At 43.2% G+C, this 27540-nt stretch overlaps 1 protein-coding gene across 1 annotated transcript in view; it reads left to right on the top strand.

The window, feature by feature from the left end:
- The window catches only part of PRKCE (protein kinase C epsilon), a 425910-nt gene that overhangs the window by 244159 nt on the left and 154211 nt on the right, over positions 1-27540 (top strand). The window lies entirely within an intron of this gene.

Below are 27540 nucleotides of genomic sequence, written 5' to 3' on the forward strand. Positions count from 1 at the left end.
GTAATATCTGACCTTGCTAATCCATATATATAAAGGCAAGTGTCCTGACTGACTCATCAACGTCCAGCCCAAACCTCTGAACCTAGAAATGTGAAATTTGAGCAGGGCGTTCCTTTTGTGGTGTAGGGGCTCACTAAGAAGGGATTTTAAGAAATTTGCCCCCTAAGGGGGTAAAAAGGGGTAAAATGTGTTTTCCCATAGGGATACAGCTTCCCCTGTGTGGCTGGCAGGGTGCTCCCCCCCACACCAACTGCCAACTCAGCCTCCCTGAGGTCATTTGCATATGCGTCCTTGATTGGCTATCTCTCCAACATTCTAAAGAGTATATATTTGCTATTGGGAGTCACTGAATGTGTCCTAAGGTAAAAATACACCTCCCAGCCTTCCCCTCTGTGGTTGCCAATCTCCCTGTGGGGCCTGGCTTTCGTTTTGTGGCTGCCAGGCTCTTGCCTGCTCACACCCTTCCCCTCACTGATGGATCAGCTGTGGAACTCTGTGTTCTGAGGTAAAAATCAGGTAAAGGAAACTATAGACAGTTGAAGAAAGACATTACAAGACTCCTGAAAAGGGATTTTATATAAAAGTCAGTATGGCAACTGAGTTTTTAAATGTTCATGGGGAGATGATGCATGACCTTTCTAGGGGCCATTTCAATGCAAACCTTTCAGATGAACCTGCCGAAGTGCCCACCACACCACCCTTCCCTCAGTCCACACCTCTTACAGCCATCATCTCTTACTGCCCCCAAGAAGCCTGCTGGCAGATGTGGTGCAAGATATACCGATGCTAAAAGGATGACACAACTTAGAGATGCAGCAAAGAAATATGCACATTGTACTCCTGTGGTGCACTGAGCAGCATTGGGTAAGTACCAGCAAGTCCTGAGTCCAAGGGAAAGGTGACCATCGCTGCAGGCCTGGGCACAGTAGTGACAACCCTAGCAGACCTAACAGCCACGATACACCCTGATATCATCACTATCACAGAGAAGTCCATGGACGGGCTGTGCAAGCATGCCATTCTTTTTTTTTAAAAATAAATTTTATTCAACTTAGTTAAACAGATAACAAATAATAACGTAACAATGCAACAATTCTATACAATCAACCAGCAGATATGACAAAGTCATCTCCTAAGTCTAAAGCATTGACATATTGACATATGTATAATATTAATGAGAAATAACAAGTCTTTTAGTACCAAATACATCTTGCATTGATTTAGGGAAACCAAAAAAAGGATAAGTGTTTAGGAGGATGAATGTCATTAACAATTAAAAATTAAAAAACTGGGAACCATTTAGACACAAAGTTAGTTTCTTTTGGGCAGAGGAGTGCTTGATTAATAGTTTCCGAAATCTTTTCTTGAATGTAAAAATCCCATAGCTTAATTATCCAACCATCAGTGGAGGGAATTTTGGGTGATTTCCAATTAGAAGCCACCAATAACTTGGCTGCCATCAGAAAATTACAGATTAACTCTTTCAAGCATGCCATTCTGACCCCCCAAAATTTCAAGGCTGCCATCACTAATGAAACACAACTTAACTCCCTCGAAGGGGCAGAAATGGAGTACAGATCTGTGGACTTAGTGGTGCAAATGGATGATTAATTGATTGATTGATTGATTACATTTCTAGACCACCTTCCCCGTCGGACGGGCTCAGGGTGGTGTAACAACATACAATTTATAACATACAGTTTAAAACAGTAAAAACATTATAAATAAACATTTAAAAACGTTATCCATGTGCAATAAAATTTCTCAGATGGTGGATATAAGTATGCGTCACACTTTATGAGCTCCTGCATGGGCGGTGGACGGTCTTCAGTGGTATGGCCAGCAAGAGGACAGCCTAGCTCCCACCAAATGCCTGGAGGAACATCTCTGTCTTGCAGGCCCAGCGGAAAGATAACAGATCCCGCTGGGCCCTAGTCTCCTCAGACAGAGAGTTCCACTAGGCCGGAGCCAGGACTGAAAAGGCCCTGGCTCTGGTAGAGGCCAGACGGACCTGCCTGGGGCCAGGGACCATCAGCAACTGCTTAGCTGATTGAAACAACCTCCGGGGAACATATGGGGAGAGGCGGTCCCGAAGGTATGCTGGACCCAGTCCACATAGAGCTTTATAGGTCAATACCAAAACCTTGAACTGGACCCGGTACTCAACTGGTAACCAGTGCAGTTGATGGAGGATGGGTGTTATATGTGCCATAATTGGAGCTCTGGCAACCACTCATGCAGCTGCATTCTGAACCAGCTGCAGTTTCTGGATCAAGCCCAAGGGAAGCCCCACGTTACAGTAGTCTAATCTGGAGGTGACTGTTGCCTGGATCACTGTCGTAAGGTCATGGGTCAACAAGTAAGGGACAAGTTGCCGATCCTGTCTTAGGTAGAAAAATGAGAATTGAACAACCGCTGCAACCTGTGCCTCCATAGACAGGGAAGCATCCAGGACCACCCCCAGGCTCCTAACTCTCAACACCAGGGTAAGCAGTGCTCCATCAAGAGCAGGGAGCCGGAGTCCTGCACCCATGGACCCCAGACCCACAAGCAAGACCTCCGTCTTCATGGGATTCAATCTCAGCCAGCTCTGCTTCAACCATCCAGTCACAGCTTCGAAGGCACGTTCCAGGACATCTGGGGCAGAGTCAGCCTGGCCGTCTATCTTCAGATACAGTTGGGTGTCATGTGCATATTGATGGCACCCAAGTTCGAAACTCTGTACCAGCTGGGCGAGGGGGCGCATATATATGTTAAATAGCAAGGGGGAGAGTATTGCACCTTGAGGGACACCACACACCAGCGGATGGTGGGATGACTTCTCCCCCAGTGCCACCCTCTGTCCCCAACCGTGGAGAAGAGACAAACCACTGCAAGTGTCAGGTCTGACTATGTTCCTTGATCTAACCAAACAGACTCCATTTTAATCCTGTCAGTGTTTTAAGCTCTTCTTTTGCAGGTGACAAGCAGCCCAGTAACAGTTATCTCACAGAAGAGGAATGTTATGACTACAGCCTTTCCAGCCTTGGGAAAGTTTCACTCTCTCAGCTTCAAGCCATTTGTTTTGAGAACTATGGGGGGAGGATGGGACTTGCTGGGCTTTGCTATTCTGTACCTTAACTTTTGCCTGTCATTCGTAACAATACCCGTGTACCAGCCAAGATATTGCATCTTGGTCAGTGGACTATAATGGTTGTTTATATTCAGTAAAATCTTTTGAAACCAATGGACTCATGTCTAATTGCAAGAGATAGGCTGGATTGCAACTTTTAGTAAGCCACAGTCTGACAGCAAGGCCGTCCCTCGTATCCCCTCATCAGCAAGGCAGTGGGTTAACAGGTCATGATTGACCGTATTGAATGCTGCTGATAAATCTAACACTATCAGCAGCGCCGACCCGCTTTGATCCAGCTGTCTACGGACATCGTCCATCAGGGTGACCAGTAAAGTCTCCGTCCCATGTCCCGGATGGAAGCCGGACTGGAAGGGATCTAGGGATGAGGAATCATTCAGGAAGACCTGCAGCTGCTCTACCACCGCCCACTCAATCACCTTACCCAGGAATGGGAGGTTCGAAACTCGGCGGTAACTGGCTGGGTCAGCAGGGTCCAAAAATGGTTTTTTCAAGAGAGGCCTAATCACAGCTTCCTTCAACACTTCAGGAAAAATCCCGGAGCTCAGAGACATGTTGACAATGGCCTCCAGGGCATCCCATAGCCCATCTTCGCTGGCCTTCACCAGCCACGAAGGGCATGAGTCCAAGGAGCTTGTGGAAGGCCTAACTGCTCGCAGGATCCTGTCAATCTCATCCCCAGAGAGTGGGCTGAAATGATCTAATATTATCCCAGAAGGTGGCCAAGGGGCCTCCAGTTCACACACTGTATCAACTGTGTCTGGGAGATCACGGTGGAGAGACAAGATTTTATCAGCAAAAAAGCTCCCAAAAGCCTCACAGCCAATATCTGAATTTAAATTTTGACAATCCCCTCCTGACAAGGATACCAAAGACCGAACCACATTAAACAGTTTTGCTGGGTGTGAGCAAGCTAATGCAATAAAACTCTTTCTTTGCAGCCTTCACTGCCATTTCATAGGCTTTCATAAATGTTCTATAGGATGCTCTTGCCTCTTTGTTGCAAGTTCGCTGCCATACTTGCTCTAGCTGTCTCAGCTCCTGCTTCTTCCGTCATAGCTCCTCTGTATACCAGGGAGCTAGTTTGGTAGGGGGGCAGAGAGGGTGATGGAGGGCAATTTTATTGATGGCTTTGGAAGGACGGACTTGCCAATCTTCCACCAGCTCATCCAATGAACCACCAGGGAGCATCGGCTCTCGCAGAGCATTCTGGAAGCCAATTGGATCCATAAGTCTCCACGGGCGAGCAAAAATAAGCTTGCCACCCTTGCAGGGGGTGGGTGGGATATCCAGCCGAGCCTTCAGGACCACGTGGTCCGGCCATGGCACCAACTCAGTTGTTTCCAGTACCACGCCCATCCCCATTTCAAAGATTAAATCCCAGCATGTGGCCTGCTTGATGTGTAGGGGCCGAAACAATCTGGGAGAGTCCAAGTGTGGCCATGGAGGACACCAGGTCCACAGCCCGACTAGAGGCATCGTCGTCAGCATGGACGTTGAAGTTACCCAACACCAATAGTTTTGAGTGCTCCAAGGTCCAGCCAGCTGCCACCTCTAGCAGATGTGGCAAGGCATCTGCTGGTGCGCTAGGCGGCCAGTACACCCCACTCTCCTCAGCACCCCACACCAGGCCTACACAATCAATGCCGGGGATCTCTGGGACGGGGAGCGGGCTGAAGGAGAAAGACTCTCGGACAAGAATCGCCACCCCTCCCCCCCCGGCCTCCTGTTCGGGACTGATGAAGGACCGAGAACCCAGGCGGGGCCAGTTCATTCAGAGCAACCGTCTCGCCCTCCCTCACCCAGGTCTCGGTCACGCATACCAGGTCCACATCATTTGCCACAAAATAATCGTGTAATGTTCTGGTCTTATTATTTATGGACCTGGTATTACACAACATGTGTCGAAGGGGGGGTATATTTCCTAGCTCCACACCCAACATATCTCGGGATGGGACACAGGTTAGAAGAACACCGAGCCTCACCATATCTCCGTGTCCTTCTCACCCTTCCCTGGGTCCCACCACCATACCTCCCTCGTCCCCAGAGGACCGGGATCCCCAGCCCCATGCCGACCACTCTCCACATCCACCACCCTGCTGCTCACACCACTCGTACAAGCTACCAGCTCTCTTTCAATTGCAATGCCAGTCACAGTATACAGTCATTAATCAGTGGAGAGTACCCTATCAAAAGTTCAGACCAAAGCTTCTCTGCCCATCAATTAATTCTTATGTCTGGGTCTAAACCACAGCCACATTCAATTCTATGGGTGGAACTACAATACCCCGCCCCCCGGCCAATATCCTTTCCCACCCAACAAAGTTTTACATCAGTTCAAAATCCCTATTCAATTATACCCACGACTATATCAGATTTTTTTCTTTCTTTTAAAATTTTCAATGTTAAGGCCGCTATACTAGGAGTATGACCTATAATGCGTAGTCAATCTGCATTAATTAGTGTGTGCCAGTGGGTTCCCAGCACTCAATAGTTCTTCTTATAAATGGGTCTAAGACCTTAGATAATGGGTCTAAGACCTTAGATAATAACTCTCTTCGCACTTATATCCAGCCCCCCCCCCCCCCCGGTTCTTCGATAGGTCTGATAATAAAGTGATTTTCACAATCCCATTTACAATTTCTTAACTCTCCCACAATAACTCCTGCAACTCTAACCAGTTTTTATTTTCTCTCAGAGAGGTGCAATGTTTTCCATTGCAAATTAAGTAGCTCTGTTGTCCATGCCGAGCTGGTGTGGGCTCAGGCTCTCAGCAATTCCAGCAGCTTAGTTAGGCGTTATTTAGATGTTACTTAGATGTTAATTGCTGCTTCTGCGGCAGGAGCCGTATCATAAGGCTCCCGTCCGCGTCGCCATCTTGATTCTTCTCCCTCCCTCCCTCTCTGGCAACACAGGCTCCTGGAGGCAACATTCTTAAAGTACCTCAGGCACAGAGAAGGGTGGGGCTGAGAGGCTGGCTTCTCACAGGCAGGCAGGGGGTTGCCTTTCTCCCTCCCTCCCTCTCTGGCAGCTCCAGTCCACTACCCTGTGGAGTTTCTTAACATGCTCAACCCTCCTGGCTTCCCAGCACACAAGTTTCTCCTCAAAGTGGGGGCTCCGAAGTGGGGGGAAACCACCAATGAGGGACCACCTCTCCCCATATGTGCCCCAGAGAATGCTCCAATCAGCTGGAAAACATCTGCTGGTGGTCCCTGGCCCCAGGGAGGCTCGGTTGGCCTCAATCAGGGCCAGGGCCTTTTCAGTCCTGGCTCCAACCTGGTGGAACTCTGTCTGAGGACACCTAGGCCTGTCAGGATCTTCTCTCATTTCGGCGGGCCAGGATCTTCTCTCATTTCGATGGAGATGTTCCACCAGGCGTATGGTTGAGGCCAGCATGAGATTCTCACTGAGCCTCCTGCCAGCCTCCCACTAAGTGTGGGGTTATACAGTGTCCACAAGCCAGCTGCCCAACATATGGGTACAGCACGGGGCTATGTAGTGCCCATTCGTTAGCTGACCCACGTATGGGTTGCAATACATTATCTGTCCGCTTCCCTACCCCTGTATGTTGATGGGCAGGAATCTGGAATTGACCCCATCTTGGAACAGTTATTATCTGTTTGTTGATTTCATGATGAACTGTTGTTTTATGAATTGTTTTAATATTTGTATTATATTTTTATAACTGCTGTACCTCGCCCTGAGCCCGCTTGTGGGAAGGGCGGGTTAGAAATGTAATTGATGATGATGATACAAAGAGGTCCTTCAGTAGAAAAAAAAGGTTGTATGGATTTTTCACTTTATTTATTGCACTACACTCTTTTCCTTTTAAAATTCTCTTCGATCAGTGTTACATTTCGAAATTCACTAAATCAGTTTTAGGCGTCAACATGCTCCATTTTCTTTAAACAGTTTTGTGGGGATAATAATAACATACTTTGTAAACTGATCTGAGTGGCCATTAAGTTGTCCTGAAGGGCGGTATATAAATCTAATGTTGTTGTTGTTATTTTGTGAAGCGTGGGTACTATGCTATTATACTACAAAACCAACTCCAAAACCCCCCACAAACCAAAAAATGTTACATACCCATAAGTATTATAACGAGATTTAAAGTAGTTAAATACTGTAGTGTAGCACCGGTATCAAGCTAGTGAATACATAAACTATGCAACTTGCCATGAATCTGTCTCACATCTGGAAATGCACCTTCTAGTAGACACATACCAGACTCCTCCTGTTGTGGAAAGTCCCCCTCAACACACACACACACTCACACACACATTTCTTTTGTTGGCTGAGTAGCAGCAAACCAGTGTGAGGCCAGTGAAAAGGAGGAAGGCCATAGTGAACCCCCTATCAGATGCAAGAATTGTTGAACCAAAAGCTAGCAGCAGGCTCCCAGTGCCTTACTGTCTGCATCATTGCAGCAGTTTCCTGGAGGTAGGGATGCCAATTTCTGGGTGCAGTAGCACCTTTAAGACTAACCATCTTTACTGTAGCATACTTGGTTAAAGGTGCTACTGGACTCTTTACTATTTTGCTACTACAGACTAACACGGCTAACTCCTCAGGATCAATCTCTGGGTGGTGGCTGGAGATCTCCTGGAATTACAATTGATCTCCAGGCCAGAGAGAGCAGTTCCCCTGGAGAAAATGGCTGCTTTGGAGGGTGGGTCTAGCATTATACTCCTGAGGAACCTCTTCTCCTCAAACTCCACCATCTTCAGGTTCCATCCCGAAATTCTCCAGGAATTTCCAAACCTGGACCTGGCAACCAGCGTGGAGGAGAGAGGGTTGTGGTACAACCTCTACAGATGGCCAGAAGGCAGTATAGCACTTGCCAAATCAGCAGAGATCAGATGACACAAGGGACCTCTACAGTTCCGCCTTTTTTTGCTACACTGCTGTCTCTAACCTGGTCTATAAGTTTGAGGAACTCTTCTTTCAGAAACAATATGATTTGCTTGTTTCTATCTGCCTACCTTCAGCCTGCTGCCCAGACACACAAAACGGTCAATTCTGTTTTCCCCTCCGATTTCCCAGAATGTTTTACATACTGACTAATCTTTTACAGCCAGCTACAATGTAGAGGGAGTTTGGCACCAGCAGAGGCCACCAGAGAATAAGCCAGACGGTGACCATTAACAAAGCAGATTTGGAAAAGGGCCATTCCTGCCACAACCACATGTAGAGCCTTTCTTCAAGAAAACACTATCAGTTACAACGTTCCATGATCTCTGGAATAACAGCAAAACTTGGGGAACTAAAGTAATTTGCCTAATCATTGGAGTCATTCTGTTTGCTGTTGATGTTGATCTTATTTTAAATAGCTAACATTACCTTGAATTTATTTTATATTCTTTCCCCCCCCCTTTCAGTCATCAGTACTGTGTCTGTAATTTTAAAAGACAAAAGAGCGGTTTTAATAATGACTGACACGTCCTTTAAAAAAATACGATGGCATGAAGCTCAATTCAGATGTCACGAACAAACTGGAGTTTGCTTTTGACAGGCACAATAAACGTAGTTAATTGCTGGGCTTACATATTCCCTCCCTTCCTCAGGGCTGAGATTGGAAGTCTTCAACCAATTTCAATTATTTCTGACATCCTAATTGGGGTGCCTTGGTAGACTTGAGGTTAGTTTCTATCCCAGTAATTGGAAATCCTAACCACAGTGTAAAATCTTATAATGCCATCCTAAGCAGAGTTATACTCTTCTAAGCCCATTGACTTCACTGGACTTAGAAGTATATAACTTTGCTTAGGATGTTACTGATATAGAAATAGCCCTCCATTAGTGTAGGTGCCCACATTTGAATATCACAACTAATGGGAGCTACTTGGAGGCTTTCATCTTCAGTTTTCGGGAAAAGAGGAAGCACTTGAGTCTAGTAGTTAACCAGATTCATACCCCCCAACAATCTTTTTTTTCTTTTTCTTTTTGTGATGGCTGATTTGAGCCGTATTTTGGTCGGTTCATGTTTTAATAAATGGGAGAAATAATTGAATACTAGTGTAAAGCTATGACATTCCCTTGTCCTTAAACCACAGAATTGGCATCAGAGGAGTTTTTCAAATTCCAAACATAACTAAGTAGTTTATTTATATTAGAGGGGAAAGGTCAGGTGAATTCAAGGGTTGAACATTTCTGAGGTAAAATTCAGAACATGCAGAGACTTCTGTTCTTATACTCTTCACTGTTACTTAGGGCTTACGTTTTGAGGCTTTGGGTCCCTTGTTTTTCCCTAAACACTCTAGTATTTTTTCAATATTCTCTTTCTTATTTGGAGTTAGGAAGGCTGGTAACCAATTTCTAGTACCCCAAGCCCCAGCTCTTCAGCCAGTGCTTTCCTTCAGTTAATTGAATCTGAAGGTCTCCACCTGCTGGATCATTCAGAACAGAGCACCATCTAGTCTAATGTCCCATTTCACACACTGGCCAATCATTTGCCCTCACGGAGCAACAACAGAGCATAGAGGCCGAGACTTTCAGCAGATGTTGCCTCCTGAGGTTTACTGCCTCAGAAGGTGAAGTTCCCTTTAGTCACCATGGCTCGTAGCCACTGATACACCTATCCTCCATGACTCTGTCTAATCCCTTTTTAAAGCCTTCTGTGCCTGTGGCCATCACTACATCTTATGGCAGTGAATTCCTCACTTTAATAACTCGTTAAGTAAAGAAGTATTTCCTTTTGTCTATCCTGAATCTACTGCCCATCAATTTCATTGGATGTCTCCAAATTCTAGTATTTTGGGAGATGGAGAAAAAGTTCTCTCTGTCCACTCTCTCTAACCCATGCATAATTTTATAAACCTCTATCATGTCCCTCCTTAGTTGTCTCTTTTTTATCTGAAAAGTCCCAGACTTTTTATTATAGTTGCTCCAATCTCTTAATCATCTTGGTTGCCTTCTTCTGTACTTTTTCTGGACCTTGAGGGCCCAGGCTAGTCTAATCTTGTGAGATTTTGGAAGCTAAGAAAGGTTGGCCATAGTTAGTCCATGGATGGGAGAACACCAAGGAAGTCCAGGATTATTATACAGAGGTAGGCAATTGCAAACCGCCTTGAAAACCCTAGATGGTCAGTATAAATTGGCTGCGACTGAACAGCATTTTAAATATGCACAATGTCCTTTTTTAGATGCAGAGACCACCAAATTGCACACCGAATTCCAAATGAGGCTGCACCACCATAGAGCTATACAGGGGTATTATAATATTGGCTGTTTTCTTTTCAGTCCCTATCCTTATAATCCCCAGTACAGACCTGACCTTTTTTCACTGCTGTGGCGCACTAGCTTCATTTTCACGTAGCTGTCCACTACAGCCCCAAGGTCTCTTTCCCTCTCAGTCTCAGCAAGTTCAGACCCCATTAAAATGTACCTAAAGCTGGGATTTTTGTTCCAGTGTGCCATCACCTTACACTTACCTGTAATGAAGTTCATTTGCCACTTAGTTGCATTTTCAAAAAGCAAAAGGCCATGTGCTACTAGATGGGAGTTTTTAGGAAGCAACCTTTTTCCAACATGCAGACACACTCAAGTGTCCTCTATTCACAATGCAATCCCAAGCTGGGCTATAATCTTTTAAGTGCATTGACTTGCATAGACCCACACTCTTTACGATGGCACTGCCAATCATCTAATTTCATGTTGCATCTGCCATTTCTTCTGCCCTTGTTCCACCTGAGTCCTGCCTCCCGGCCCTCTCTAGGGTACCTAGTGTTGCTTCTGAAAAAATCAGACATTGCCAACCCTAATTGTGACTTGTCTCTCAGTGACCCTTAGTTTACTAGGCTGCATTCTTAGCTGACGGATATATCTGTACCTGAAACAAAATGGAACAAAATGTAAATATTTTATTATAGTTCTGTTTTGTTTGTGTATAGGTGCAGTAAGAACAAAGTTCTTTTGGGGGAGTTGCAATAGTTTGAGAATTATGGAGTAATAGTGGAGTTTAAGTAGATATGTTAAACATCAAAATTGTGGTCTCATTATAACCCTGCCATACTGTCATGGAATTCATGTCAACCACATAACTTTCCTCTGCCTCCAGAGGTCTATATTTAATAAGCTCTCTCATGGCTTCAAATGACTGGTTAGAGCTGAGGAATAATATTTGGCCTCTCATGTGGTTCCCATTTTCTATAAAAGATGATTCCCATAAAAAAGGCAGAAAATTTATTTATACCCTTTTTCTGTATGGCTGGAATCTTGCAAAACCACATGCTGGTGAACTGCACGTGTTTGCAGTTCACATAAAGTTTATTTTCTCCCTTAGTGCTTAGGAAGATCTAATATGGAATTCCTCTTACTAAAATCTCTGTGTGCAGCTTTATGATCTGTTATTCTGGACAAATTACCTTAGTTATTGCTACTTAGATTTTTATCCTAGCATATCTTGAGGATGCTTACACCTGCTGTTTCTTCTTCTTGCTGATGACTATTTTTTCAAGGATGAAACACAAGGATTATTTACTAATTCAACTTTTGATGCAATGAATTCTGGACTTGACTTACCAGACAATCTGTACTGCTTAGTTTAGTATAACTGTTTTTAAAGGATTCAGATTTCAAAAATGGAAAGAAGAAAAGGAAATAGAGTTTTGCATTTTCTCCAGTTATGGAAAGAAGGTGACACATTCTGAATTGAGTTATTATCACCAATTTATTGGGGTGGGGGGCAGTTATGGAATGAAGGTGACACATTCTGAATTGAGTTATTATCACCAATTTATTGGGGGCGGGCGGGTTGCATTCAAGCCCCAACCTATTTCATTCAGTCCTCTATGCTGCAATGACTAAAGAGATTGTTCTTATTATACTTCCAGCAGCTGAAGCAACAACTGGAGAAAGCCTTGGTAAAATTAGGGTTACCAACTCCCAGAGGGAGATTCCTGGAGATTTGAGGGTGGAGCCTAGGGAGGGCAGGGTTTAAAGAGAGTACTCTTGTACTTCCTGCACCCAAATAGCAACAACTGCAGAGAGCTTTGCTAAATTAGGATTGCCAACTCCAAGTAGGGAAATTCCTGGAGATTTGGGAATGGAGCTTAGGGAGGGCCAGGTTTAGGGAAAGAAGAGACTTTAATAATGCCATTAAGTCTGCCTTACAAAACACTTATTTTCTCCAGGAAAACTTACCACTGTAGTCTGGAGATCACTTATAATTCTGGGGGATCTCCTGGTCCCTCCTGGAGTATGGCAACCTATATTGTAACTTGAAACTACCTAGCAGAGCTTTGTAAGTCTTAAATTGGCTGTGGAGCTTTTTTCGTGATCTGTTAATGGGACTACAAGCTTTATTGATGCAAAGGGGAAGCAAAAAGAAGCAAAATGAACAGCATGGCCAGTGTAGGCTTTACAGGTCATTTCTATGCAGGTTGTTTTATCAGGGTTCAGTACTGCTTAAAGTGGGGTTTGTGGGGCTTTTGTGCACCTCCTAGAGTTTTCCTGAAGCTTTTTCTCTGATCTTTCCCAAATCTGCTTTGCTGTTAAGTTTTGAGGAGAGATTGCAACAAAGCCTAGATGACTGCCATGTGGGAGGGAAAGTTTGGTTTTCCTGGTCCCACCCACACAGCAGCCATTTCCTCCCCCTACCATCTGAGGTACTTTATGTGTATTTTTTAATTGGCAATTGAATGATAATAGAAGAAGTTCAAGGAGGAAGAAGTTCAATTTAGTATGCAAACTTCAGTTCATCTCCTCCTTCCCCCTTCCCATTGCTGTTTTTTTTGGGGGGGGGGGGTTGCCTCATAGCCTCCTCTGACTTGCCAGGCTATAATGCTGTTGTGATAGTGGAAACCAGAAGTGACAAAACTGGAGGAACCTGCTGGGCTAGGCACTGTCAGGGTTGGCTTAGCAACCTCATGACTTCTTGGCTCTCTCCCTTGTCTTTGCACTTTATTCCTGCCAATGTGACACAAACCTTCCTAACTCTATGCCATATGTATAGTCCCCCCTCCCCATCTGATTCTCCATTTGGTTCCTCCTTTCTGTAGTCCTATGTCTCCACCAACCCTTTTCCTCCAGCTTTTTGCCTGCCCAATCTCCAGCCAACCTCCTTAGTACTCCTTTCGCATCATACAGCACTGCACAGCCTCCTCTCTCTGCTTCAGTTCTGTGTCTCCTCTGCCCCTCTGTTCCTCCCCATTCTCCACTGTTTACCTTCTTGCAGTGTCTGTGTTCTGCTCAGCTTCCTTCCTTCCTTTTGCCCCGCCCCTTTGTTTCCCTGCCTTCACAGATCTCTTCCCAGCTCTCAGCCATCTCTCTGTGAGCCACTCTGCCAGCATTCTGTTCCTTTTTCTTCCCTGACAGGAGGTGGACTGCAAATGGTTTTGTTCCCTGAGAAAAGGAATCTTCTGAGCCTCATGTGTGCCATTTTCCTAAATGACTTTTTGCTAATTGTTAGTCACATTGAAGAGTAAAGTAAGGGAAGAAGTTAGTGAGACTAGATGCTCAAAGATCCTGTTTGATCATTTTCCCCATGTGAGATATGTTCTAATCATATATATTTAGTCCTTCGTGTATGTGCATGCGTGCATGTGTGTGTATATACAAATATAGGAAACATACAGACAGCTATGTATATGTAGTGTGCTGGACAGAGTACAAGGAGGCAAATCCCTGCCCCGAGGAGCTTAGAATCGAATTTGAGCAAAAGAAGGCAAGAACAAAGTGAGAGTGAGGGGGATAGAGAGGGAATGTCAAGGCTGCCAGGAAATATGTATTAAGTTCGGTTTTAGGAATGAACTATAATAGAATTGCGACAGAAGATAGTTGCTGCTTTTCTTATTGACTTCCACCTTACAGCTATGATTTCTACTTCTTCTTAATAATATGTAATATATGCATGTTTGGAATATTCACTTCTTTTCTCAGTATATATGAAAACATGAGCCTTCTTGAAGAATGTATGTATTCTTCAAACAGGATCCTGAATGTATTGTCGAAGGATCCTGAATATTGTGAAGAAAAACTGTAGGAAGAAAATCCTTGTTGATTTGTAAAAGTGTTATTTCAGCAACTAGCATGTCTGTCTGGTATCATTTTGATTATTTTCGAATGACTGAAGTTCCCATCCATTCACTTTCTGCATAGCCTCAGATGTTTCTTCTTGCCAGAGGTCTAAGTCTGGGGAAATGTGTCATTACTTTGAAGAGAAAATGACCGATAGCTATTCCTAAAAGAACACCGAAGTAACAAACAATAAAAGAAAATAAGAAAACAAATAAGAAAGAAATGTATTGTCTGGACAATAATCTGGATATGTTTCTAGGTAAATAATTTGGAGCTAGTGCTGCTAGTCTCCATTTGGGGCCTGGAAATCTTGCAGAATTACAACTGATATTCAGATGCCAGAGATCAGTTCCCCTGAAGAAAATGGTTGCTTTGGAGCCATTGGACTGTATGACGTCTATCTCTGCTGAGATCCTCCCCAGATTCCGCCTAGGGATCCCATTTCCAGGGCGGGGGATCCCCCGCTCCCAGCCCCTGCCACCCACCACCACTTACCTGGCTGGCGGGGGGAGGGGGGAGATGTGGGGAATGGGCCTCGGAGTTTCCCCCATGTGCACCCCCATGACCCCAGCCCCTCCAGTTTGGGCCTGAAGGACCTCACAACCCTAATTCCACGCTCCCCAGGATTCATCCCCAAATCTCCAAGAATATCCTAACTCAGATTTGGCAATCCTAGGCTGTTTGTAATTGTGTGCTTGAACATTTTTAATCATGTTGGAATTACAAGAGGTTAAATATGTCAGTTTAAGAGGGGAGTAAGCATTTCTTCTCAGAGAAATTATTCATGGAAATAATATCACCTAAACAACTTTTATTTTGTCAAAGGAGACATATGAGTTTCAGTCTTGAGAGAGCTTCATCCATGTGTATACAAACTTCCTGAGAAGTTTTTTTTTAAATGGTGTGGGGGGGGGGACACAGTCTTAAATCCTGGTGTTGCCTAGCCAACTGTGTAAATTCTAGATGTTTAAGGGAGTTCCCTGGGGAAATACCAGACCACATTACATTAAACATCCACCTCTGGCATCATGTAAGCATTTCTAATGCCAAAAGTTTACATAGTTGATAGCAGCACTTTGGACCCTGTGTGTTTTTTAAAAACATAAGCATAAAAATGACCGGATTCCACTTGAAGAAGACAGGAACAGAAAGCTCCTGCCTTTCCTGCTGTGTTCCTGGAGTCTCCTCTAAAGGGCATTGTTATGATCCTTACTTCCTCGAGGGTAGATTTTGCCTTTGATCTGTCTCTTACACCCTCTGGGTAGATTGCTGCCACCAGGAATATTATATTCCAAGATATTTTATTTAAGTTTTCCCTTTTGTAACATGGCTAAGCATCAGGCTCCTTCGTGGTTCTATGTGGCCCTGAGGATAGGAATGGGATATAGCAATGATGACAGCTACTCTGGGATATAACAAAAACAAAATAAACTTATTTTTTCAAGAAGCGTATCAGTTTCATGAAAGTAGTTCTTGGTTCTTAAAGTTATTTCATTTAAACTCATTCACACAGCTCTCTTCTAAGGCTTCACACACAGTTAGCCTCTTTCTCTGACTCAGTATTTTTCACAGACGTGCTTAAAGTTACTCAGGCAGCACACAGCTAGCCTCTCTTTCCCTGACTAAATATTTTTCACAGAAATGCTTAAACTGCTCAGGCAGCACACAGCTTGCCTGCTTTCCTCTGACTGAAACTTTTCACAGAAGTGCTTAAACCTGCTCAGGCAGCACGCAGCTAGCCTCTCTTTCCCTGACTGAATGTTCTTTCACAAACATACTCAGTTCAGGTTTCCACATAGGTTATTTTTCTCTCAGTAATACTTAAAACATACTCAGGCAGCACGCAGCTAGCCTCTCTTTCTCTGACTGAATGTCCTTTTACAACTCTCCATCTCAAACTGCATTCACTCCGCCCACACTCTCAGTCATCAACCAATCATATCACTCACTCACCCCTCTCTTTCACCAGACTCTTCACCTAGCTCACACCAAGCATTTAAAGATACATGCACACATTTACTTGAAATCATTACAGGTATCCATCCCCATTCAGCTTATGCACTTTTACAATGATTTTTTTTAAAAAAATATTTATTTAAGTATATAATTACAGCAACTCCCTTTGATTTCTCTGGATCCTGCATACATGTATATAAGTGTTTTTCACTAACCATCCTCTGGTGTCTGCAAGCTTCCTACTTCCAGGGTGGAGTTATTGACTTATTTTTGAAGTACATTTTGTGTCCAATAAAACCATTTTCTACACTTCTTTGGCATTTTACTTTAGCACCTTGGATTTGTGGTGAGGATGTATTGGCTGGGCCTGCAGGAATCTTAGCACCCAGAGGAGGCGTAACCTTCCCACCAACTTACTTTAATCCAGTAGAATCTGATTGCTGGGATTTCCTGGGCTCTTATCTCCTTCCATAAGGGCTATGCTTTACACACTGTAGATTGTAGCCTGGTTTGATATGCAGTTTGTTCCTTTTTGCAGAAGTGAGTGCATTTGTAGGAGAATCCTGCAATTTGGTGGGCAAGAGAAATTGGACTTGGTTTACAAGCAAAAGCTAACTTGTTAACTTAATTCATAAGCTTGGATCCAGCAGAGGATTTCTGCAGATGGAAGGGGGCAATTTTCACTTATTCCCCACTGCTGTGGTAGACCTCGAGTTCCTGAGGTGGTCCTTTATCCCCTGCTTACTCTATACCTGTTAACTGAGGATTCTTCCTCTCCCACTTTTCTTAGCTCCACCCATACATTCTCAGTCACCAATCAATCATCTCAGTCACTCATCCCCCCCCCCTTTCACCCCTCTTGTTCTTCTGCAACTTACCAATCATTTAATGACATACACACTTAAAGCTTTAAATCATTACAAGCAGAAATTACTGCTAGATCCCAACCATGGTGCATGTGGTTTATGGTACTTCGCAGTAGCCTGACTTGCTTGGCGGAACCTGGACTTTTTCATGTTATTTGGATCAATGTAGTTATAATGTTTTTATTGTATTTTTAATTGTATATCTTGTTGGAAGTCACCCTGAACCCGCTTGTGGGATGGGCGGGGTATAAGCCGAATAAGACTGACAGACAGACAGATCTGTTGCCAGTTTCAGTTCACTGTTACTCCTATGTGTTTAGTGACCTTGTTATATTGTTCTCTGTTTTCTCTGTGAGGGAGAGTTTTGAGTTAAAGAAATTTTGTTCAACTTTAATTGCCTTGCAGCTTCTGTTTCTGAATTAGCTCCATAAAACCCACACAGGCAGAGGTTGTACGGGCACGGAATGCAACATCTTATTTGGCTGCCAAGCCCCTGGTGGAGTGGGGGATTCTCTGCCCAAGTTCCTTAAAAAACCCTGACAGCGTCATAGCCATGATGACATCACTTCCAAAATACAGTTAGTGCCTCCTTCAGCCTGTAATCCTGTGGCACTGTAGAAGCATAATGCATGCTGAACAGTAGCAGTAGCTACACTAATGTTATTGTACCACAAAATGTTTAGTGCTGACAAGATAAAAGTTTTACTTGCATTCTTCACAGTAAATTCAGTTATACAAGGGCTTTGACCGTCAGGGTCTGTGGTTTAGCTTTCTCCAAGTGCTTGGCTGAGCTTTTAACGCTTCATTGATTTTGAAGCTGCACTTATGATACTTGTTTCCTTTTGCTGTGCCTAAAAATTAAGTTTATCTCCATAGTCAAGATTCATCTCTGGCATTCAGGATTTGAATCCAGTGGCACCTTAGAGACCAACAACATTTTCAGGGTGCAAGCTTTCGAGAGTACCACAAAAAAGGGAACCCTGAGTCTTGAAAACTTACACCCTGAAAATCTTCTTGTTCTGTAAGGTGCCAAGGGACTCAAATCCTGATGTTTTACTGTAGACCAACATGGCTACCCACGTAAAACTAACCTCTGACATTGACTGTCATGTACTTTTAAATTCCTCTGCATTCTACAACGGAGACTCAGGGAGCCTTTGGCTGCAGCTACTTGTAGAGTTTGACCTGTAAGGCAAAAGAGTACCTTTTGGGACTGCTAATAGCTGAGTTACGACTTTCCCAAGGTTACACTAGATACTGAATGGAATGTAGAATAATCAGAATCACAGCAAAGCCAATGCCTGTGCTTCTAATAGTGGTATTAGAACTGGCTAGTGCAGTTTTCCTTATCATAACTAAGCACTTCAGCAGTAAGAAAAAAAAAAACCTGATCTGCAGAACTATTCAAAGTACAAGAGTTCTCTCTTCTGTTATATCTGGTAAGATTTACACAAGCCATATTGGTGGATGATCTTTCTCAGGTAAGCACACATGTTCCAGTTAAACTCTTGTCCCATTTTGTGACTTTAATCTTGTATGTATGAACTATTTGTAATCTAAATTATCAAATAAGATGCAGCCTCCACCTTTGTGTTCTAACTCCTAAAGTGGACTAAGAGCACCTTCGTGGGAAGCTTCCTTAGTCAGACTATTGGTACATCAGCCCTGTCTACTCCAACTGGCTTTCCAAGGCCTTTGGTAGAGTTCTTTCCCACCTCTGCTTATTTAGATCCTTTGAGATTGAGATGACAGGGATTGAACCAGGGGTTTGGGGCATGTAAGGGTTGCATGTTATTGTTACTATCTTTTACCCTCCTCCCCAACGGGGATCCAAAGTGGCTTGCATCATTCTCCTCTGCTCCATTTTATCCTCAAAACAACTCTGTGAGGTAGGTTATGCTGGGAGGGTATGATTGGCCCAAGGCTGCTCAGAGAGCTTCTGTGGCAAAGTGAGGATTTAGACCTGGGTCTCCTAGATCCTAGTTTCATAGTCTAACCACTTCACATTACTGGCTTTCTGTGCCCTCCCCCTATGAACACAGTGAGTTGCCCTGACCTTCAAATCAGGCCATATAATTCAATCATATGTATAATTAAATAAAATGCTCCAGTCAAGATTAAAACACACACCTTCAGCTTTGTATCATCTTGCATTGCTGTATAAGTATGTGCCCAGTCCTGTTTTGTCAATGTAGGACTCAAGCACTTGGTGAAGTTTATGAGCAGTAGATTCAGGACAGACAGACAAAAGTATTTAATGTATAATTGACTTTTGGAACTCAGTGCTACAAGGTGTAGTGATGACTGGGATGGAGGATATGTGTCCATCAACAGCCACCAGCTATGATGTTACCAGAATTGCTCTTTATTATAATGGGGAATTAGCTATAGCAGTCTGTAACTAAATATTAAGCGCGGATCATAACCTATGTTTACGGAGGTCCCGATCCCAGACACTCTAGTGAAAAAGAGGCAGACAACAAATAAGTTCCAAACACGTGTATTTGGTGTGGCGTAAGCCTAACTTGCACAATCATACAAGGAACACACAAGATCTAGGAAATACAGAGTAGGAAATACAGAGACGTTCGCATTAGCGGGTTCCCAACGATGATAAGGGAAATACTCACAATCCTGGAGCGAAGCAGAGACACAGCAGCGAGGGTGGTGGTCCAATGCCAGCACTGGAACCACAGACGGACAGCAAGGAAGTCTGGATAGGGAATGGCCGAGGCCCCGAGTGGTCTGGGAGACCAGCTTAAATACCCCAAAACGTACCCTGGGGCTGGTGCTGTACTTGGTGGTTCTCACAGATTAAAACAAAGGTTCTAATGGGCTACTGAATGGCTTAGATGGGCCACTTTGGGTAATCAGATTGTGATAAGTGATACCTCAGGAAGAGGGGACAAAAGAGGGAGGGGGAAATCCAAGTGGGCTGAAAGGATGTTCCAGCGGACAGGGCTTGTCCTGATGTCATCAGCTTCTGGAATGCGGAGGTTTCTTTGAGATGCATTCTCTAAGTGCTTGGGATGGTCAGCACTTAGCTCTTCTCCGGGGCGGCTCCTAAGATATGCAGAGCGGGGCGAGGGGCTCTCGCTGCGGACGTGGCTTCGCCGAAATGGCTTCCCAAAGCAGTCTTCTTCCCAGGGTCTTCTGGCTGCCTGAGAACATGGATGCCGGCTGGGCATGGCTGGGGCTGGTTTGCAGGCTGCCCGGTAGCGAGGGCAAGCTCGGCGACCGGCTCGCGGGAGGCTCCAGGCGGGAACTGACCAGGGAGCGCCTAGCCAGGCTCGCTGGAGGTTTCCCCGGCTGGCGCCCGGCTGCTAGCAGCGGCTTGGGCCCATTTGAGGCAGGCTTCCATGGAGGCAGGGGAACAACACTCAAAACACAGTCCAAGGCAGGGAACAGGCACGGTCCGTGGCAGATGGCAATGCAGGCACGGGGCACACTTGTGATAAAGTCCAAACACACACTGGGAAGTCCAGATACAGGTCAGGGCAGGGCTGCCCAGAAAGAGAGTCCTTTGTGCAGTTATCCAAACATGGAGTCAGGGAACTACACAGTCTATTGCAGCAGCAAGGTAATTGACACGCAGGCAGGAAACTGACACGTGTATTAACACACACACACACACGTGTAAAGCAATCTTTGTGCAGCAGTAAAACAGCAACGCAGGAAACTTTAACACAGTTCATGGCAGGCTTTAAAGCAGGGGAGGGGGCCTACTTGGCAACAATGATTACTAGATAAAACCTCTGTGTTCATTTCATTTTCATTTCATTTCATTCCATTTATAGCCCTCCATCCCTGCAAGCAGGCTCACGGTGGGTTGCAACAATAATAAATCACACAAAGTTAAAATACACATCAAAAAGGATAAATCACATAAAATCATTAAGTAAAAAGGCATATACATCAAAAGCAATGTACCTCTGGAAGGCAACAGCTACACCTTCAGCCTTCACAGCCTGTTTACAGGCCTTCTGAGGCCTTCGGTTAGCTATTATGGGAAGCAGGGTGCTAGGTGAGATAGACCTTTGGCCCAATCAGTTAGAAGTGTTCTTATGCTCCTGAGGTTGTCTTCTTTGCACTAGGCCAAGAATGCAAGGGTGCCTAAATAGGCTGCCCCTTTCTACTGGTTTTGCTACTGTGAGAAAACAATGGTCATATCCTGCCAAATTCAAAATGTTCAGGTCCCATTGAAATTAATGGTGCTTGAATGAACTTCATTTTAACTGGATCAAAACCAGTACAATTTAATATGCGAGTTGCATTTGTATTGCACACCAGATGTCATCCTGATTAGAATGAACAGAAAACAGGATTAGAAGTTTCGGTGAATTCTGAAGATAATGCTATTACTGTACATAAAAACAGCCATGACTATTTCAGTGATGGTTGCAGTGCTTTTGAAAGCTAGGCAAAGATCAAAACAAAGGCAAAATCAATGTTTGACAGACCATAAAAGGACAAAATTGATCTTAAAAGAAATACTGTTCTTCAAGGCTTAAGGTGGGAGTTATAAAAAAGTAAAAACACAGAGTTGCACACAAAATGGATTGACTAGTGAGACAGGCTGAGCTTTGTTCAGCAACATCAAGTAGCTGCACAGTTTTGTCAAGGACTTCAGTTGCATCCAGATAAAAATGTATCTTATCAATTTCCTTTTTTATGGGCAAACACCAATGAGAGAAGCAACAATTCTCAATGCAGGGGCAGCATTTGGTCAATCTCCGAGGTTCATCTCCATGTAGAGGATTTATTTTTCTTTTAATTAAGGTGGACATTGATTAAGATGTCCTATTTTGTGTTTTTTAGGAGACAGAGATAGCAGATATTCCACATTACATCTGGTTACCGTCATCAATTTGTATTGACTAGGAAGGGGCACATCTAAAGAGAGAAAACATTGCTAGATTAAAGAAGGGTTGTTAATAATGCCTGTGACTTTGTGTTTATTTCCTACAAGTAGCATCAGTCTTTAAAAGGAAAAGGAAAAGGGCATTTCCTACAGTAGTGTGGTAGTGTCTTGGTGGAATTCTGTCCTAAGGAGGCCCATCTGGCCATCTCACTGGTAATTTTTCAAAGGCTGGTGAAGAACTTTTTATTCAGGCACTTCTTCACAGCATAAAATACTTAATTTTCTACAGCTCTCTAGGGATTCTATTCATTTTGACTGTTGGCTAGTTTTAATTGTTTCCATTGGTCTTTTGTACGTTTTGACTTTATGTAGCCTCCTTGAAAAGCCTGTGTTGCAAAACTAGAAACTAGAGATATACCTTTCAAAGTTAATAAATAAATACCAGCCATCTCAGAGGGAAACATGCAGATCTTGTATCATAATCCAGCACAAGACAGCAAATATTAAAAAGTAATAGTAAAATCAGGGATCCTTATATAATGAAAATGAGAACTTTGAAACAATATAGAATGCCTCAGTGCACTGAAAAGCATTAACCTAGACCCAAGTCACAAGTTAATGATGGTTTGGCTGCCATTTTCTTGTGACTGAACACACCCAGAAGTAACATTTTGGACCTAGTAACATTTGAAGATGGAATTACATGGCATGATGATTCACATGAGTAGTCCCCACCCAGGTTCAAATCCCCACTCTGCCATGGAAGTTTGCTGGGTGAACTTGGGCCAGTCATATGCTCTTAGCCTAACTTACCTCACAGGATTGTTGCAATGATAAGGTAGAGAAGAGGAGAATGATTTAAGGCACTTTGGGTTCCCTTTGGGGAGAAAGGTTGAACATATGTGAAGTAAGCAAGTAAACAAATAAATAAATAAATATCAGTGCCTCAGAGATGGGAAATTGCTAATGATCCTGGCCAACGAGTATGAGCTTGTGTTTCAAATATTTATCCATGCTTAGCAGAAGTAGCATCCACAGCTACTTCCAGCTTAGCAGAAGTAGCATCCACATTGCATTGGTATCATATGTATGGGGATTCTTCTAAGAGTCCTGTGGGCTTTAGTAGGCATAACCAGAATGCTTCTGTAATAAACAAGATCACAATAATCTTGTGATTACTCTGTGCTATAGCCATACTTTATTCCACTGCCACAAATGCTATGTTAATTTCTTTAAATTGAAAATCTAATGGCTACTATGGCAGACTCAGTCCTTTCACATATTCTACCACCCTCTCTAAATCTCATTTCACAGGATTGGAGCTTCCCAGGCAGGTAATGGCCGGTCACCACACTTCACCTATCTATTAGTAGGTAGGGAGCCCTGACCCAAATCTTAATAGGGTCCCCTCTCCTCTCCCAGAAGCTCCACCAGACAGGCAGCTCATTCCCTGCATTTACCTCCCCTCACCCAGCTACTGCCCAGGGCTATCAAGGAAGGGAACTTCCCTATATAAGGAACTATTTTCCCTATATATATTGCCATCATTTACTTAAACTGGGCCCATTTAATGTGACCAGAGTGTTGAGGCTCGTGTGTGTTGTATTTTCCGTCAGCCAACGACTTCAAGCCAGCCAGGATTAAACAAAACAAAAATAAACTTTATTTACAAGAGGAAACATAAGAATGAATGGTTTTAAACTCATAAATATACTGGAGTTAAACAGGGAATGTTTAAATGTTTGTTACATGTTTGTAATCACCAGCAAATATCTCTGCTGCCTTCTCTCAGCAGCATCTAAAACCGTTATCACATCCTCTCACTCTCTCCAACAGACTGCAACTGCCCCTGACTCAGCATTCCACCCTCTCTCATTGGCTGGTTTCTCAAGTAATAGTAGGTTTAATTTTATATGGCCAAAGGCTGTCAATACAAAGTTAAGGGCTGGTTTCTCAAGAGACACAGAGCCGGAGCCAGTCCTGTCCATTACATTATGATATGAACAGTATTTGGGTTGGAGGAAGGTCTAGAGCTTAGGTTAGTATGGAACAAGATGTTAGTATGGAACAAGATGTTAATAACCAGAGCTTTGATTATGAAGGAGCATAGAGGAACTAAAGGAAATTGGTACAAACTCATCATTAGAGGAGCAGCCATGGCTCAGAGATTGAGCATTTGTTTTGCAGAAGATCCCAGCTTCAATCTCAGGCATTTTCCATTAAAGGCACCATGCTTACTGAATATTGGGAAAGATCTTTCTGAGACCCTGAGTCAAATCAGTCATAGGAGATAATATTGAAAAAGAAGAGACAATGGTATAAGCCAACTCCATATGATAGCTGAGATTTTCAGGAAGCAAAAGGGGGGGAGTTAAGATTAAGAGCAAGTTTCTGAATCCAGTGGCACGAAGGAATGCTTGAAAGGATTTGGGCAATATGCTATCGTAAGAAAATGCTAAACTGTGATTTTTGTTTGTTTGTTTGTTTGTTTGTTTGTTTGTTTGTTTGTTTGTTTGTTTGTTTGTTGTTTGAGGGCTGGAGCAGGGAAGGAGCTGATCTTGTGTAGCTGCATGTGTGAATGTCTTCGGAGCAGAAGTTCTCAATGAAAGTTGAACAGTGTTTTTTAAAATCACCACTGTTAAGTGTCCCCAACATTATAGTGTGGCTGTTGTAAATTGTATGAAATTATTTTTATAGCCCTCCTTTTCCATAAAGATTAGGTGGCATTAAAAATGCATGAAAGCACTCTTAATAATTTAAAGAACATGTGAAGTTCAAAGAGCATGATCTAGTGAAAGTTAGCTGAGATCAAGTCCTTTTGTGTGAGTCACAACTTAAGATATGTGCAGATGTTCAAATGGAATATGAAGGAGGGGTTGTGATCGTATTGGTTGGCCCTGCACCCTTGGTGATCCTGACCTCCATGATGTGGCACCTGCATTAGAACCTCTTTGCCTAGATCTTCTGAACAAATAGGCCCCAATCTTTTTGGCGCATGAATTCCACCATTGGAATCTACACATTAGTGTAGACATGTCACTAGATGCATGGAGGTTGAATGTGCCAAGAGGGTGAGCCTCCTACACCATTCATTCAGAATGACAGTACAGGACTTCATCATTTGCTGCTTTCAGTGGTGATTAGTCATGGTTAATTTTTGTAGAATTGTCAGCCATTCAGAAAATTTGCCTTCTCTGAGATTAAAAATAAACCCCTTAAATTGAATGACATTCTGTGTATTTTAACAAAATATTGTTCAGTAAGTGTTTGAGCAGTAAAATGCAGTGTTAGATTCTTTGTCCTTTTAAAAGATTAAAAACTGTAGAAGAGGTACTTTTAGGAAGGGGGGTAGTTGTAACTGTGGTACCCTGGTGTTCAAGCTATTCTAGTACATATTCCTGTTGAAAAGTTTACATTTTTGAAGAATGTTAGAAGTAGGTTTTCTCCCACACACACTGATTGTTTCTCACACATACCTTTCATGTATTCTGAGTGAAAGTCAGCCCTTGGTAAATGCTGTTGAGAAATTGGCTCCAGTACCTCAATAATTAAAAAGAAAAACATTTGAATGTTGAACTCATTTGTTGCGATTTTAATTGCCAGGCTAGAGTGACCCCCAGTGGTGTATAAGAATAATTTAAATTGCTGACCTGGAGGGAAATGAATCACTCTGTGGGTTTGAAATAACAGTTGTATAATTTGACTTCAACTTCAATAGTTTGCTATAAATAATCATATTTTTGTGCCTGTAGGACTCATATGCATTTGCATAAGTAAAGTTAGTAATACATTTTTAGCAGCACATTTTCTACATGAAAAAACAGTACGCGTTGAGTTGTTAAAGAAAACGTAGCTTTTTGGATATGGTCCAGCTTCCACCGTTTTATAGCTGTTGCGTTCTTTTCAGTTATACTTTGGTAATATTAGTATCTATTTAATAGGCACATGGCCGTGTTTTTTTTTTCTGAGTTATATTCATTGAATTTTAAAGTGGGTCTACATATGATCCCATTTCCTGACCTTCAAAAGTGCTGTTTTTAGACAATACACAGTTGCGGGGGGGGGGGGGTACACCTTTGCCCAAATTCAATGCTCCTGGCTATGTGTTGTGGGAATAATGATAACATTGACTTTGTTCACCCCTGTGAGTGGGGCACTGATGTCTAGGAATAGCAGTATAGAAGTACAGTTATTGTTGTTGTTAATATGCATACAGTGCATAATATGCAAAAGAGATCAAAACCCAATGCATATACACCCAGTTGATTCTAGAATTTTATTTTAAAAGATTAGCCCACACCCAGAGCCTGTATGCATTGGATTTAACCTGCTTCTCATGTCAAGGCACTGTGTGGATGGCCAGTCAGGGTGCCAGGTCTCCTGTTTCAGCAGGGGACCTCCTGCCCCCTCTGGTCTTTCCCACCACCGCTCAGCTGAGTGGCTGGGGGAAAATGGGGGCTGATCACTGTTGCAGGCCTCCACCCATCTTGTGATTCTCCTGCTGGTTGTCAACCTTGTGCTGACAACTGAATGGCCAATGAGGCAGGGACATCAAGTGGGAGGGAATGTAAGACGTGTCTTTACCGGGACTGCACTTGCTTTAATGTTTTCTTTTGTTGTGGTTTCCAGTGTTGTTGGGGGTGTTTTTTGTGCATATTCTGGGCATATGAATTTGAAGCGTTTACAAAGAAACTTCCTACTCCTCTCAATCTCCGCCTAGTTCTTCCCCTGAAGTTCTTGCCCTTCCTTCTTCACATTTCCGTTCGGATGCAGAAATCTGCTTGCAGCAGTAGCTTCATGCAATTACACATGTGCAAGTAAAAGAAAAAAAGAAGGATGGGCACTTTTAGTCTGTAATGATTAAAGCACCCAACCTCCCCTCCAAAACTGCTTGGGGGGCGGGGGGAGGACACTGTTTGGAGGTTTTCCTGCAACCTCACAGCCAAAGGTGTTGCTTGTGGGTACTGCATGTGGAGGATGAGTTGTTGGGGTGACTCAGCAAAACACAGAACTGAAGTGGGGAAAAGAAGGAACAGCAGGCTGTGCAGAAACAGCCATGATTTAGATTAAAGCAATAATAAAAGCACAATAAAGAGCCATTTGAGAAAAGTCATAAAATTAAATAGTTTTCTTTATAATCAAACCACCCATAAAACTCAGAAAAGCAATATCAAAGAGTAGTGATTGTAAAAAGCTTTTAAATTGAAGACCCAGTGCATATTTTTTTTAAAATTTAAAACACAACTAAAATCCTGAACAAAAAGAAGTGTTCACCTGGCGCTTAAAGCTATACAGACTAGGCCAACCTCTGCACATAAAGGTGACCACCACAGAAAGGCCCTTTCTCTAGTGGCCATTTCAATTCAGGATATGGAGAAGGGCTTGTTGTAATGATTAGAACAAGATGTAAGGTGTTTGAAATCCTCTGCAGTCTTGGAAGTGCAATACAAATGTTTAAATCTCCCCTAGTGAAACAAATGAAAATTGCTAAATTTTCCCTGACTGAGGTGCAATCTTTATTCAGAAATTCAGCTATTTTAGTACTTCAATAGATTTACAGATAATGCAGCACATTTGTTTTTTTAAAAAAACAAACAAACGGTGCTTCTCCCACTATGTCCTATTGAAAGGTACTCCTGAAAATCAGCTTCTAAGATAGCTGTTCAGAACAGAATGGGTTTTTTTCCCCAAAAAAATCCATTTGT

Source organism: Eublepharis macularius, chromosome 1 (assembly GCF_028583425.1).
Source record: "Eublepharis macularius isolate TG4126 chromosome 1, MPM_Emac_v1.0, whole genome shotgun sequence".
In the NCBI taxonomy this organism is placed as follows: domain Eukaryota; kingdom Metazoa; phylum Chordata; class Lepidosauria; order Squamata; family Eublepharidae; genus Eublepharis; species Eublepharis macularius.